The sequence below is a fragment of the Corapipo altera genome, unplaced genomic scaffold, assembly GCF_003945725.1.
Source record: "Corapipo altera isolate COAL_440 unplaced genomic scaffold, ASM394572v1 268, whole genome shotgun sequence".
In the NCBI taxonomy this organism is placed as follows: domain Eukaryota; kingdom Metazoa; phylum Chordata; class Aves; order Passeriformes; family Pipridae; genus Corapipo; species Corapipo altera.
The window spans coordinates 7,112,051-7,126,230 of record NW_020884901.1 but is presented as its reverse complement, the minus strand read 5'-3'; positions in this window follow the sequence as shown (position 1 = coordinate 7,126,230).

Below are 14,180 nucleotides of genomic sequence, written 5' to 3'. Positions count from 1 at the left end.
CCATCTTCCCCTGTGAATCAGAGTCACAGAATGGTTTGGGCTGGAAGGGACCTTAAAGCTCATCTCATTCCACCCCCTGCCATGGGCAGGGACACCTTCCACTATCTCAGGTTGCTCCAAGCCGCATCCAACCTGGCCTTGGACACTTCCAGAGATCCAGGGGCAGCCACAGCTGCTCTGGGCAACCTGTTCCAGGGCCTCCCCACCCTCACAGGGAAAATTTTCTTCCTAATATCTAATCTAAACCTGTGAAGGAGCTGGTTAGAATAGGGGATGTGCCAGGTCAGGACTCTGTGGTCCCTACCTGTAGCCATGAGGGAGGGAATGATGTCCCCAACCTGATGTCCTGCACACACAGTAGCATGTTTTCTCTGCATCCCCGCTGCTGGTGAGGAAAGACTTGAAATACTGTCTAAAACTGCATTTTTAAGAAACCTCAGCAGCTGCCCAAGGACAGCAGTTCAATTAATTGCTGTATCAGTGCATTCCAAGATGTTCCCCATCTCACTATCACCCCGGCAAAACGTGGATTATCTGTTTGTCCTTGAAACGTGGATTATCTGTTTGTCCATCCCCTCCCAAAGTGATTAAAGCCCTCCTGTGCCACATGAACTGTGCACAGCTTTTCCTCCTGCTCCCCCCAAAGATATCACCCCCCTGCCTTCCCACCAGTCATGACAGAGATTCTTCCCTGCAATTTATAATGTTTGCACTCATTTGTTTTTCTCCAGCCAGTCTTTGAGGCTCTGCATCCAGTGACCTCTGGCAAAGGAATGGGAATAGCACACACTTTTATCCTGGCACTCGGCAGCAGCAGTGACAAATTGGTTTACTTTTCTGCCTGACACTGGGGGCTGTGAGTAGGGAAAGGGGGTTTATTAGCCTGGACTTATGCATCTGAAAAATGCTTTGTAATCTCTCCTCTCTGATGTAATTTAGAATACATATTTGGGCTTGCCTCTTACTGCCTTGGAATGCAGTAAGTTTTGCCCAAATGGATGGAAACTTCTGGTTGGAAATGAACTTATTTTCACGATATGCTGGGATTTTTTAATTTTTTTTTTTTTTTTTAATTTAACAGCTAAATATAAAAGTTCAGTTGTGTATGGATGTATTCAGCTATGTTAGGGAAAGGAACAGCACATGCATCCACACTTTCCAGCACAAAAATATCCAGCCTTTTACCAGTGAAAAGAGATTAGGAGGTGTGCACAGCCACAAACATTTCTCGAAGCCTATGGGAACATTTTGGAAAGAAAGTACTGTTCCCACTTCTCTCCTCCTAAAGGGAGCAGAAATAACCCAGCAGATGGGGGACTCTGGGTGATGCTTGGCAGCACAAAATGCTAACAGTGATGAAGTTGGTTTCACTGTTGTGTGTTTTGGCAGCAGCACCCTGCCCTCCAACCCTCACCCCCTGTATGGGGCACCCACCTTTGGGTGGCAGAGGAACTAAAGCAATGGAAATAACTTGTGTGGAATTCAAAACACTGACCATCTTTGCAAAGCCTGTAAGGTCTGCTGATCTAAATTAACAGCTCTAACTAACCTGGGCTGAACTAACAGGTGGATATTGCTGCCTTTATTATATTCCTCATTGATTTAAAAATTAAGCGAAGGTTGTAACACCTGAGGACTTTGCCATAAGAGCCTGTGTTCTGTTTAACTATTTCTAAAAGGACACGTGTATATGTGAATATTCATCTTCCACCCCGGCTGGGCTTGTTGCTGTGGTTCTGAGGATGATCCATCCAACACATCCCGTTTGGTTCACCGTGACAAAACCATTTTCAGTGTTCCCATGTTGTGTCCTGACCTCAAAAGAACGATGTAAATGCAGCCTCCTCAGAAAACTGCATTTGTTTTCCCTCCTCCGCTCTCTTTTTTGTGCCTGATGTTATCTCATGTTATCTTAATTACATGCTTTAAGGGTGCCTGCTGCACAGATCATTGATGGGGTTTGATGTTTGCTACTATCACGTTGCATTATGAAAATCTGGTACATTAAGAGCTTGGTGTCTTTCCAAATTATTCTGAAGATATTAAAAAAAAAACTTAATAAGCAACCCACTTTAACTAATACAGACTAATAAGTTGGGAAGGCAGAGGATGAGTTTGGGAACATGTTTATTTGAGAGGTTGTAAGTAAAATGATTTAAAGAGCCCTTGCAAAAGATTTGCTATTCAAGGCCAAGGTTTAGTGTCAAAATTTGGGTTAGTGCTGGTGGGGACAGTAGACACCAATTTGTGGTGAGATCAGGTCAACCTTCCCACTTGTATTTAATTTTCCCAAACCAGCAATTTGTCTTTAAATATGAACACTTATCTAAATCAGATACAGATGGTTGTTTTTATCAAATGAATGCTGTTTTATCACTTTAAAAGCTTTTGTTTTTAGTCAAGTGAAGGCAGTGGGCAGCACTCCCTTGTTTTTGAAAGAAGAAGAGCATATGCTTTTTAATTTGAAATGTAGCACTAATAGCATTATCCACAGGGGTATAGACTGTGCTATTGTGGATTGTGGATAATGCATTTATGCTCAAATATCCTTTATTCCCTCCTGAGTGAAAGAATTTAACGGCATATTGTATTATCATGCCATGGAGAATATAGTTTACTCGAGGAGTGAATTTCTTGACAGTATTAACTCTTCTTATAAGGCTTTGTTGAAAAAAAACCCTTCAACCTCTCACGAACAATGAGAAAACACTGTTGAGGGGGGATCTGGAGATAACACAGACAAGATCCAGAGACAGTTTCAAAACCAGCTTTACTGGCACATCCTTTTTTTGCCTCTCTCAGTCCCTGCTCTCTCCTCTCCAGAAGTTGCTGCTCATTCCACAAAGATGCCAAGCTGGGGATGCAGCGAAACGGGGAGAACCAGGCTTGAGACACACAAACTCAGCCCGTTTGTGACTTTCTGCAGCAAACTCCTTTTCCCCAGGGCTGCAAGACAAATGGTTTAATAACCCAGAATGCTGTGCTCTTTGCTTCAGCAGAGTTGACTCTCTGCATTCAGCCCTTATTCACAGGTATCTCCAACAACCTCCTGGGAAAACGCTGAACAAACGGAGATCGCGGCTCGGGGGCCCCGGGCTGGCCTTGCATTGTTTGCTTTTTATTATAAGGCTTATCTTGCTGTGTCATATGGTTAAAAACTGGAGCCTTGCCTCCAAGATAGCAATGGGGAGGCGAGAAAAGCTTGTGTGCATTTGTCTTCGGGTCAGTTTTATAAATGAATGTGCTGGTTCAGCCCTCAACGAAAATGCAAGGGAGAAGCTGTGAGCAAGAACAAGCCCTAACTTCGTTCCCCTCGTGTGGTTTTCTGGAAAGGAAAAATCTGAACACTGCTCTCTTGGTCTCCAACCAGAGAACTGGCTGTGCTCCAGTGTTTGTGTGAAGTGCTGGACTGGGTCCTTCCACTCAGAGAGTGTGGCCACAGCTAATCCAGCTGGAGGGATATTTGGAAAGCAAAACTGAGTCTTGGACCCTGTTCCCACCTGCTCCAGGATCTTGGGATGTCCTAGTTGTGTCAGGGACTGCAAACCAAGCCTGTTAGAGATACCAAAATAGAATTAGGTGAAAAAGGATGAGAAGCTCAGTGGAATGAAGGAACCACAGCCCATAGGGTGTCATGTCCAAGTGGGATGGCAAAGGAGAGGCTTTTGAAATCAAGCTGGGCTCTGAATGCTCACCTACTCCTTTGTAATTGCATTACCATGCCATGGAGAATATAATTTAGAAAAATTGCTGCTGTGTTCCAGGAGGATTCAGCTGAGGCTGCAGCTTGAACATGAGCTGTCCAATTGGTAAGCAGCAATTACCTCAGACCTGGTTAGGAGAGGACAGGAGGTCCATCCTGCAGCTCCACTTGCAGGATCACAGAGCACCAGTGGTTTGGTGTCCATCAGATGTTTGATTGTGAAGCACAGTGAGCGTTACTTTTACCCAGTTTTAACCCTGTAGAGGTTTAAATGTCTAAGCCAGTGATCTGGCCCTCCTGTACAGGCTGTGAGCAGAAATGGAGCCATCTCCAGAGAATGAGTCACCTCTTCCAATGTGCAGTGTCTAAAGTGGGTGGGATGACTCATCTTCCAAAGGTAACAGTCTCTTTCCATGACTTAAATGACTAGTTTCAACTGAAAGCCTAACTTTACGCTTTGCTGAAATTAGCCATCTTCACTGTCACCAGCATTTGTCTCAAGTTATTTTCACAATTCAGAGCGAGGTGAGAAGGCTTCCTTCTCAGTAGACAGCATTTCAAAGGACCATTTTGTGCTTTCTCCTGGGATCTGCAGATCTTTGTCCTTCAAAAATAGTTTGCTTAAGTTTCATAGAATCAGAGAGACCAAAGGATGTTGGAAACAGAAAGAGAAGTCACTTCACCCATCCCCAATTCACAGGCAAGAAAACTGCAGCTAAGTGTTTGTTATCCTTAATGTTTCCTTCTTTCAACAATATCTTCCAACAGTCAGTGAGAGAATTTCAGTTGTTTTCAGTGGGCTTTGATCCAAGCCTGCAGAGAGAGCAATAGAGAAAATTCAGCTGCAGAGGCAAATCAGCAGAGGGGAGAGGTAATGGCACGAGAGAGCTGGAAGGTGTAATTGTGAAATGAGGGGGGAAAGGGAAACAAAAAGAGGTGCTTTAAAGACTGAACAGTGGAGGAACACAGACAGTGCTCAGTGGAGAGGAGATCTGGGCACGGGGAGAGGGACAAACTCATACCCTTGAAACACACGTCTCTCCAACACTGCAGCATCACTTCAATTTGAAAATGCCTAACTGCTCTTCAGTTTAATCATTGCTGCACTTTTGGGTATAAGATGAATAATTAAGCCTGGGAGTAGAATACAGCAAGTGTTAATAGGGCAGAAGGTACTGCAAAGTCCTTATAAAAAGCTGTGCTTGCAGCACGAAGTGGCTGCTGTTCTCTGTGTCCCCAATCACAGAGTGAGGAGCATGAAGTACTAAATTAAATGAAGTGCATCTGTATCCATTCTGCTGGACTTTTTTTTTTTTCCCCTGTGTTTGATACTTTTACCTGCTAAATAATACCCCATCTCCAGCAAAGGATGAACAATGGGGTTCTAAATTGTCCTTCCAAATCAAACCAGGACAACATCCTGCACAGCCCTTCCATGCCTGCACCTCAGGACCCCCAAGCACAGCCCTCTCCCTTAGGTAAATTGAAGTCCTTGGTGCCTTGAAGACACAATTTAGTCTGAAGTGGTGACATTATGGGGTTCATCCTCTTTGAGGAGCTCAAGATTGCTTCCTGTTGGTGTCAGAAGACCAAAATGAAGAAATAAATGCCACTTCAAACCATGAGATACAAGATACAACAGTTAAACAAGGCCCAAGAAGATGGATGATCTCTAGGCCAACCCTGCTCAAGCAGGGACGTTGGGCCAGATGACTCCACTGTGATCCCTTCCAACCTATTCTGTGGAGATATTGGGCCAACTAAGCTGCCCAAACCCTTGCACTGCTGGCCACTCCCACAGCAAGGGAAGGAGCATCAAGGAAAAACTGTGACTGGAATAAAGTGCAACCATTAATCCATGTACAAAGAAAATCACTGTTTGCTGCTCTCTCTGATGTTCTCCTGTCCAGCTGAAGTGCCTCCCTTTCCCTGAGCACACTTTTCCTCAGACTGTAGACCACCAGGACAACAAATCAGCTCAAAAGAAAGCAGTTCCTATCTGAATTCCCCAAAATGTACCCGGGGACAGTGTGCAAGGAGTGTTGCTCATTGCTCTGTGAGAGTGACACCCCAAGCAGCAAATGCAAAGCTCTTCTCTCAGGTTTTCATTTTCCACACTCACACAACTGAACAGAACTACATAAGTTAATCAAATCAGGTGGGGAGGAAGAAAGGCAGCTTGTTATTTTTAAATCCTTGGAAGATGTTTGGGAATGGGGAGGTCATAAAAGTAAAGAGGGAGGTCAGTAAGTAGAAAGGAGGAAATTATTTTTAACGGTTGCAGATAAGGTATTTTTAGAGCAATCACCTGAAAGCTCCCTGAACTACCCAGAGTGATAACACAGCTCAACACAGCGGCTGCAGCCTGGCCCACACCCACCTTGCCTTGCTCCTTTCAAGTGAGTTTTCAGTCTAATGATTTTCCTCTTTTCCTTTCCCTCCCACCTCCTGTCCTTCCTGCTCTCCCTGAGGGCACCTCAGAGAGCTTGGTGCTCCTCTGGACATCTGAGGAGATTTCCAGTTGTTGCAAAGTGGGATTCCCCCTTCCCCTCTCCCCCTTTGATTTGTTTTTCCTGCTTTTCTTTTGGGCTGATCTCCTCTGTCTCCCTTGCAGGAAGCAGAAGAGCTGAGCTTCCATGGGCAAGCACGTTAGTAAAGAAACCAGAGGGAGACTTCAGAAGGGCTGGAGCGCCTTGGGAACAGTAGGACACGCCTTTGGCTCAAACATCATGGAGGGGGTGCCACAAGTGGGGCAGGAGCACCCCCTCATCAGAGTCCTGGGCCCCAAACCTCCACACTGGAGGCAGCAGAGCTGCCTGAGGGGTCTGGGTGTGCTTGTCAGTGGTAGGAAAGAGGGAAATAACTAGATTGTTAATTTGATTTTTGGCCCTCTTTGCACACTAACCCACACAGCTTCACCAATTACCCTTGCCAGCAAGGAAATGGGATCAACACCTTCATATTTCATAGTCTGGACACTGGTTCAGGCAAATGTAGGTGAAAGAAAACAGCTTTACATCAGGATAAACTTAGAACAGGCCTCCTACAGACATTCCCCTCTAATGCTGCCGACAAAAGCACGGGATAAACTGACCACACTGTGTAGAAAAGACTTTTTTTTTAATGTCTACTCTTCTAGGAAAGGGGCAGATTTCAAGATGAATCAGCAGAAATCAGACTGTGCCATAATGTGAATTTAAAACAGATGTTTTCAAAGAGAAGGCAAGATGTCCCGGTATCTTTCTCAACCTGAATTAGTGTTTTTCCTCCATGGATGCCAAGCTTTTGAATGTGTCAGTATGTTGACATGTTGCCACAGTTTGGGGAAAACAACTGTTTTGGAGCCATCTTCCCATCTGTTGTGTGAAGCTGATCATCTCTCTGCACCCTTCTGGCCACTTCACTGAAAGTGATGGAGCCTCTGCCTTCCTGGTTTTCCAGAGTGAGGGCAAGGAGAAGGGATTTTTCTCTCTTTCAAGGATCAAAGCATAACACAGAAGATGCCAAAAGATAAATATTTGACTTTGAAATGTGAAAAAAAAAAAAAGAAGAGGAAGAGCAGCATCGAGGGAATAAATCTCTCGGGGTGTCCTGCAGTGTGGATGTACATTTGTATTGCAGAGATAGGAGCTGTGGATGTGCTGTGTAAAGATGAGGGTTTTACAAGAAAATAGAATCAGTCAGGAGACCTCTGGGAAATCACAGAATGTGTGTAAGCTTTATGGCTTGTATAAAATTAAATGATTTTTTTTTTCCTTAGCAGTATTGATCCTTGTTCTTTTATTATTATTTATTATTATTATTTCTTTTTGCCGCTCTCATTTGATTGTCCACATCCCGCTCTTTCAGGTCCCTGATTTGAATTGGTCCTATTTATGTGAAACAGGTTGATAACTCTCATCTCTTCTCTCTTATGCTCTCAATAATTATAGGTCTCTCAGGAATGCCTGCCTTTGGTAGAAATTTTGTGAAGGTTTCCAAAGATTTTATTAGAAAACACTTGGATCCTGCACAATTATCAGTCCTAAAAGGTGCTGTGCCCACCTCCTCCAGGGGAAGGGCTATTGATCATCTCACAAAGGGAAAGCAGGTACTTACAGAGGGAAGAGTTGAGGTCTGGTTGCCTTTTCAACATCAGTGATAAAATTGCATCTAATGTTCACCTCATTCACCTCAAACTCCACTGGTCTGCACTAATTAAGGGGGAGCAAGCAGCGCTGGTTAATAGAGAACACTGTAATTCAGCTTGTACTGGCCAGTGGCTTGCAACAAGAAGAAAAACTCAATAACTGATTCAAAAGAGGGACTTTGATTACCAGGAATATCTGGGGCTTTTGTTCCCTGATTGCAGAGCACACACTGCCAAACCCTGCCACTGTCAATGGCTTAGAGGTAAGACCCAAAATACCTCCTCCACCTTTAAAGCTGGGCTCTAACTCGTCAGGTCGTGCTTTAAAACACTGTAGATGATCATCACAATCGTGCTTTCTATTTTGCAAAAACACTGTTCTGCTTGGCCATATGTGCCACCATCTTACTCCAAGGTCCTATATATCCAGAGCAATCACATCCCACACTTAGCTGACTCCTTTTGGAGCAATCACCTTGTTCCCTCCAAGTTACACACTGGTGTAGTTTACAGGATACTTTGCTCCCAGGTCTATTTTAGATTATCCATATGTCTGCCAAGTTTGGTTGCCTCTATCCAGGACAGTTCTTCACCACTATCAGAACAGAGTGTGCTCCTTCACGCCACAGCCAGCCAGCCTCAAGAGGTGTCCTCTGTGCCATGTCACCAGGGCTGCAACACATTCCCTTTGCTCCTTCCACCACTTTGAGGCAGAAAAATATACACGCAAAATAATTTCATGGAGCAGTGGGAAGTCTCACAAGGGCAAGAGCCAATTTGGGTGGGGTGTGATGTGTTCCCTTCCTGGCTGATTCCCTCCATGGAAAGTGTGATGGAGACCAAATTTTGCAGACTGGCCTCAATATCAGGGTGGGAGTTGGAAACACATGGAGCTTTTCACTCCCCAGCCCTGTCTGGAGCAGCACATTACATCTGTGTAGACAGGAAGCAGAGCAATCAGGGATCACTCCTTCCTTTGAAGCCTCTCAGGAGCAGTAAGAAAGTTCTACTGTACTCAGCGAGGCCAACTTTTCACACCCCATTAGCCCAGATGTGATGAACTTCACTTCTCATAACTAGTTCTGCTGATAGAGCTGACCAATTTATTTTCCCCCAGCTGAACAGTTTTCTCTTGCAGAAATGCAAATTCAGCAAAATATAATTTTTGTTGACATTTGTAATGGGAAATTATTGAAACACTTCATTTCCAGTTTAGCATTTGGCTGGTTCTGTCTCATCTGCCATGAAGTAATCAAAACCCAGCAGAGGAGCTCATGCCTCTTAAATCATTCACCAAAGTTTCCCTGTCCTGAGATTCCTGGGCTGAAACATGAGGGGATGTTGCCTTTCACCCTAAACTTTGACAATGGTGTTTTCTGCTGAACTTTAGAACTTTCCTCCTCAAAATGACAATATTGTTCCAGAAAGCTGCATTTCTAGGGAGGGGAGGTGTCTTTCAGCAGCTGAATCACAGAAATGATAGCTTGACTCAAGGCTTTTAAAGAATTAACAGTTTCCACAACAAGACTCCCTCTTATGAAGCCAAAGCAGTGCAGAGAGGAGTTGGTACAGGGAGTCCTGCGTGGTTTAAGCTTTTTATAGTGACAGGTTTCTTTGCATAATATATTTTGGGTGAAGCTCCAGGTTTATTTTGTACTTATCTGATGTCAGAAAAGTATATATTAAGTCTTTTTTTAAAAAAAAAAAAAAGGAGGAGGGAAGGTTTTTTAATCAGCTTATTACAGCCTTCCATGTATAATAAAGCAGCTATGTGGCAGTAAACCTGGAATCCTACAGGAGTTTGTTGTAAAGTGACAGATTCAGGTCAGAGCTGTTCATGAGCAGCCAGATTGATGTGTGATGCATAATGATGGGAGAAATGGCATTATTGTTTTACAGGAGAGCACAGAAAGGTGGGACATGCAAGGGCTGTTCGAACAGCTGGGTACCCTGGTCTTAAATACCTTGCCTCTGGCCAAAGCCTGATATTTCAAATAAATTAGAGCTATTCCACAACTGGTGAATAAAGTAGTCACTCAGTAGATGTGGTTTTGGCTCCTTAGCTCCCTTCACCCTGGAAACAAACCCTGAATTTCCCAATTAAATCTTGCTCCTGGAGGTCCAGACTTTAAAAACCACTGACATGGGCTGGGTATGACCAAACTTTTTATTTTCCTTCTGCCACTGACTAACTGTGTGATCATGGACAACTCTTTCTGCCCTCTTTTGTGTTTAAAACAAATCCTTTTTAGAGCATGAGTTTGTCATGTCTGTATCAACTAGTTGGCTTTTGTGCTATTTCTTGTACTAAATTTGTTGGCCTTTATTTTTATTAACTGGATCCTGTAATAAATGCAGGAGTAATGCTGACCTGAAGGAAATGCTGCTCACCCCATCAAGAATATCAGAGAGGTATAAAAACACCTTGGGAACAGGAATATATGCAGATGACAAAAACAATGGCTCCTGTTCAACATTTCCTGAGGAGAGAGGGCAGCAAAAAAACACCCTGAAAAAACAGATGAAGGACTGGTCCACCTTTACAGGACTGACCCTTGAAAACCCACTGGGAACTTCAGCTGGTGCCACATGTATCTTCCTCTTAATTAGTGCTCTTCTGAGGAGCTTTGTGACACCACATCTCCTTTTTCTTACGTCTCAGTAAAATGCCAGCTACCCTGGGGTCTTGGTGCACGACTGAGGTCCCTCAGTGCTACATCAGAGATATTAATTCTCATTAAGGAATGATGCAATTGATGTTCCTTTGGACACGTGCTGGCCGTGGGGTGCACTGTGAGTGCTCATCTCGGCCTGAAAGGCTCTGTGCACACTCCATCACAGCTCACTGCACCCCACCAGCTGCTGAGATTAAAGCAGTAATTCAGGCTGGCAGGTTGGGTTTTGATCTTGGGGCTCCCGGGCCTTTACAGCCCTGAGATCTGGGATTCTCCCTGAGCTCAACACGTGTTACCGGTTATTGAGAACTCTGAATTCAAGCCAAAAAAATATATGGGCATTATCTGAACTCTGAGGGGTTTGAACAGTCCCTTTGACTCTCATGCATCTCCCACACTCCTTCAGACACTCAGTATCTCAATGCACCCTGCTCAGCACCCTGCAGGACTGAGCCCTTCACTAATCCTTCTAAACCCAAGTCTATTGACTTTCAAAGCAACCCGTGAGGGTTTCTTATCTACATTTCCTGAACAAGCTGCTTGCTTAAGCTGAGCCTTTTTGCATTAGTCTTCAACCAGAGTTGATTTTGAGCAATGAACATGATTAGATTTTCATATCAAGAGAGAACGAAAGCATGGAGATGGTTCACGGGTATCCTGGAGTAAGGCAGGAGTGATCTACCTTAATTGAGCAGCTTGTAAAAACACAAAAAGATCAGAATTAATGTCTAAATCCAACTCAGCCAATATCCAGGTTTTGCTTTCTTGTCCTGGAATGAATCTTAACAGAAGCCTGAGTCTAAATGTCTTAGGGAAGCCAGATCTCAGTCATCAGATGTATGACATTTGTATAATATGATCCTGTCATCACATTGCAGAACAAGATTCAGTCCCAAGCTACACCCCAGCCCCACAAAGGAGGAGATGCTGCCTGTTGTCAAGGAGCCTATTCCAGAAAACAGGCTGAAAGGAGGATTGCTCCATCTCTGGAAAATTTCTATTATGGAGTTCACTTTGCCCCCAAATCAGGCAAAGGCAGTTCTTGCAGGCTTGACCTGAGCACTGGGGTGTCACAAGTCTGAAACAAAACCCACAGCATGGCAGCTCATCACTGTACATCTTTCTCAAGGTCACTCTCAGTGCCTGTGAGAGTGGGGCAGTCAGACACCAGGAACTGTCAGTGGAAATTAAACACACCTGGAACAACAATCCCTGCCCTGGCATTTCTCCTTGTCTTCATACAAAGGTCAGTCTTAAGGCTGAGACTCCAGATAGACTCTGGTCACAGTTCTGTGCAGGTTTTGCACAAAAGTCCATCCTGGGCTTCCTTTTCACACCTCTAAAAATCAGGTGAGCCCTAAACTGACTGTGTCTATTGAAGTGACAGGATTGTATAAACTCTGTGTATGACCAGGACCAAACACAGACTTGGATTGTGATCAAAACCTCAAAACTAAAATTAAAAGATAAATAATACACACATACCAAAACTCAATAAAATATATACCTGCATATAGAAATACAGAAGGTGCAAGATGTGTTTCTCTCTTCTTGATTCAGTCTCTTGTATTCCTCACCTGAATTTATCAGCACCATAACCCAGTTGCTCTTCCCTCTGTTCCTGGCAGCATCTTCCAGAGCTCCTGACCTTCAGCTCCCCTTGGCACACCCTGTTTAAGGAGATGTGTGAGTGCCTTGGAAAATTATCCCAGTTGAACTTCTTTCTCCTATTTAGACAAATCTATGTTCTAGACAGCATGACTGACAGTATTAAAACACAGGGTAATTCAGATTCTCAAAATGTAATATCCATCCCACGTGTTTCAATCACGAAATCCTGACTTTAAGTTATTTTTTTTTTTTTTTAGACCTCGTTTAAAATTTCAGCCAAAATAATTCAGTTGGACATTTTCTACTGGAAGTTGTTGTGTATTAAAAATTAAGGTATCTCACAGCAATTTATCACTGACAAAAACATCCCTAATAAACAGAATGAGCTGGTGTGCTTTTCCCGTTTAATTTTGCCTTTTTTTTTTTTTTTTTTGCTCAGTTTGATTTAGTTGACTTTTTCAGTGGCATTAAAATATTATTTTAAGCTGCGCTTACATGATGTCTTGTTATATATAATATCTAATGGGCTGGCTTTGTTCATTGCTGAGCCAAAACGCAGTTTTGAGGAGATGATGAGAGACAGGATGGGCTTGGGGAGTGAAAGGAGTCCTTCCCTGAGCACTGAGGTCAGTAATCCAATTTCTTTTGTGCCTGTTCAGGGTCACCTCACCAGATCTCAGTCCTCCACAGATTCTACTGCCGTGATTATTTTTTCCAGCAATACCTTTTGTAGTTCTCCTGGGGAGGAACCCATGGCCTGTTTTTTCTAGGTCTCTACACAAGGTCAAATTTCCTTCTTGTCTGAAAAGCAAGTGCTGGAGGCCAAGAGGAACCCCCTGACAATTGCACTGCTGTGCAGATAAACACTAAGGATGGGGACACAAAATAGGGTAACAGTACCTGGGGCTGTTCCTGTAGGTGTCTTTAATATCCAAGGGGCATAGAGTTGTCTAATTTGCTTTTTTTCTTGTTACACAGAAGGAAGGTAATTCTTTGTTGAACATTGTGCACCCATCTTGCATCAGTTCAGAATTCAGGAGGAAGGACTGAAATTTCCAGCAAGGTTTTCATACAGCTTTTTAGTCCTCGCTGTTTTCCATATTTATTTAATTTACAGAAGAATAATAATCTCGGTGACATTAAGATAAGGCAGTTTTAGCTTATGGGAAAAAAGGTTAGTTGTGAGGGGGTGTTAATTGATATGTAGATTCGAAAAAGTGTCTTGGACAAGAAGGTCTGTAATCTGAATGGGTCCAGCAGGGCTAATGTGTGATTTCAAACTTTCCAAGGCAGAAAGAACATGGAAATGTCTCCCTCATGACTTTGTTTCTCCCGTCAGCCTCTCCCCCAACACACACACCAGAGCACCCTCCCCTCTCTCTGCAGCACCCAACCCTTGTGCCTTCCTTCCAAGGAGGGCTGATTCCTCAAGGGAAGTGCTCTGGCTGGAGGCAGGAGCACACAGCTTGGATTGCCTCTCGGAGTGTCTCCTGCAGGGCTGGCACTGAGCAGCCAGGCTGGGCATCCTGCTACACCCTGGCACAGGAGGCACCATCTGCCAAACGCCCTCCTGAGCAGCACTTCAGCAAGTGGGCTAAACACTGAAAAGAACATCCCACCCGTGGCAGCTGAAGTCCATCACAGCTTGCTCACACGATTCTGGCTCTGGAGGGAGGCTGGGCAAGTGGCCAAGAAGCCTCTCTTACTAGCCCATGTTTCTCTTTGGGGAAAGGGAATCCTGGTTTGGCACGGCCAGAGATGGCTCTGGGGAGCAGGGTGGCACCAGGGAGTGTTGGAATTCCCTCATCCCAGGTGCAGCCCAGTCAAGAAGATGGAACTGCATTAACTGGGTTCACCAGGGACTGGTGGCTGGTCTTGGATTCTTTGAGGTCACTGCTGTAAGTGTCATCAGCTCCAAAAGCAGCAGATCTCTTGTGTTTTATCTGCAAGGGGGAGGGAATGTTTGGGAAAGGAAGGTTTGGGAAGGGAAGGTTTGGGAAGGGAAGGGAAGGGAAGGTTTGGGAAGGGAAGGTTTGGGAAGGGAAGGGAAGGTTTGGGAAGG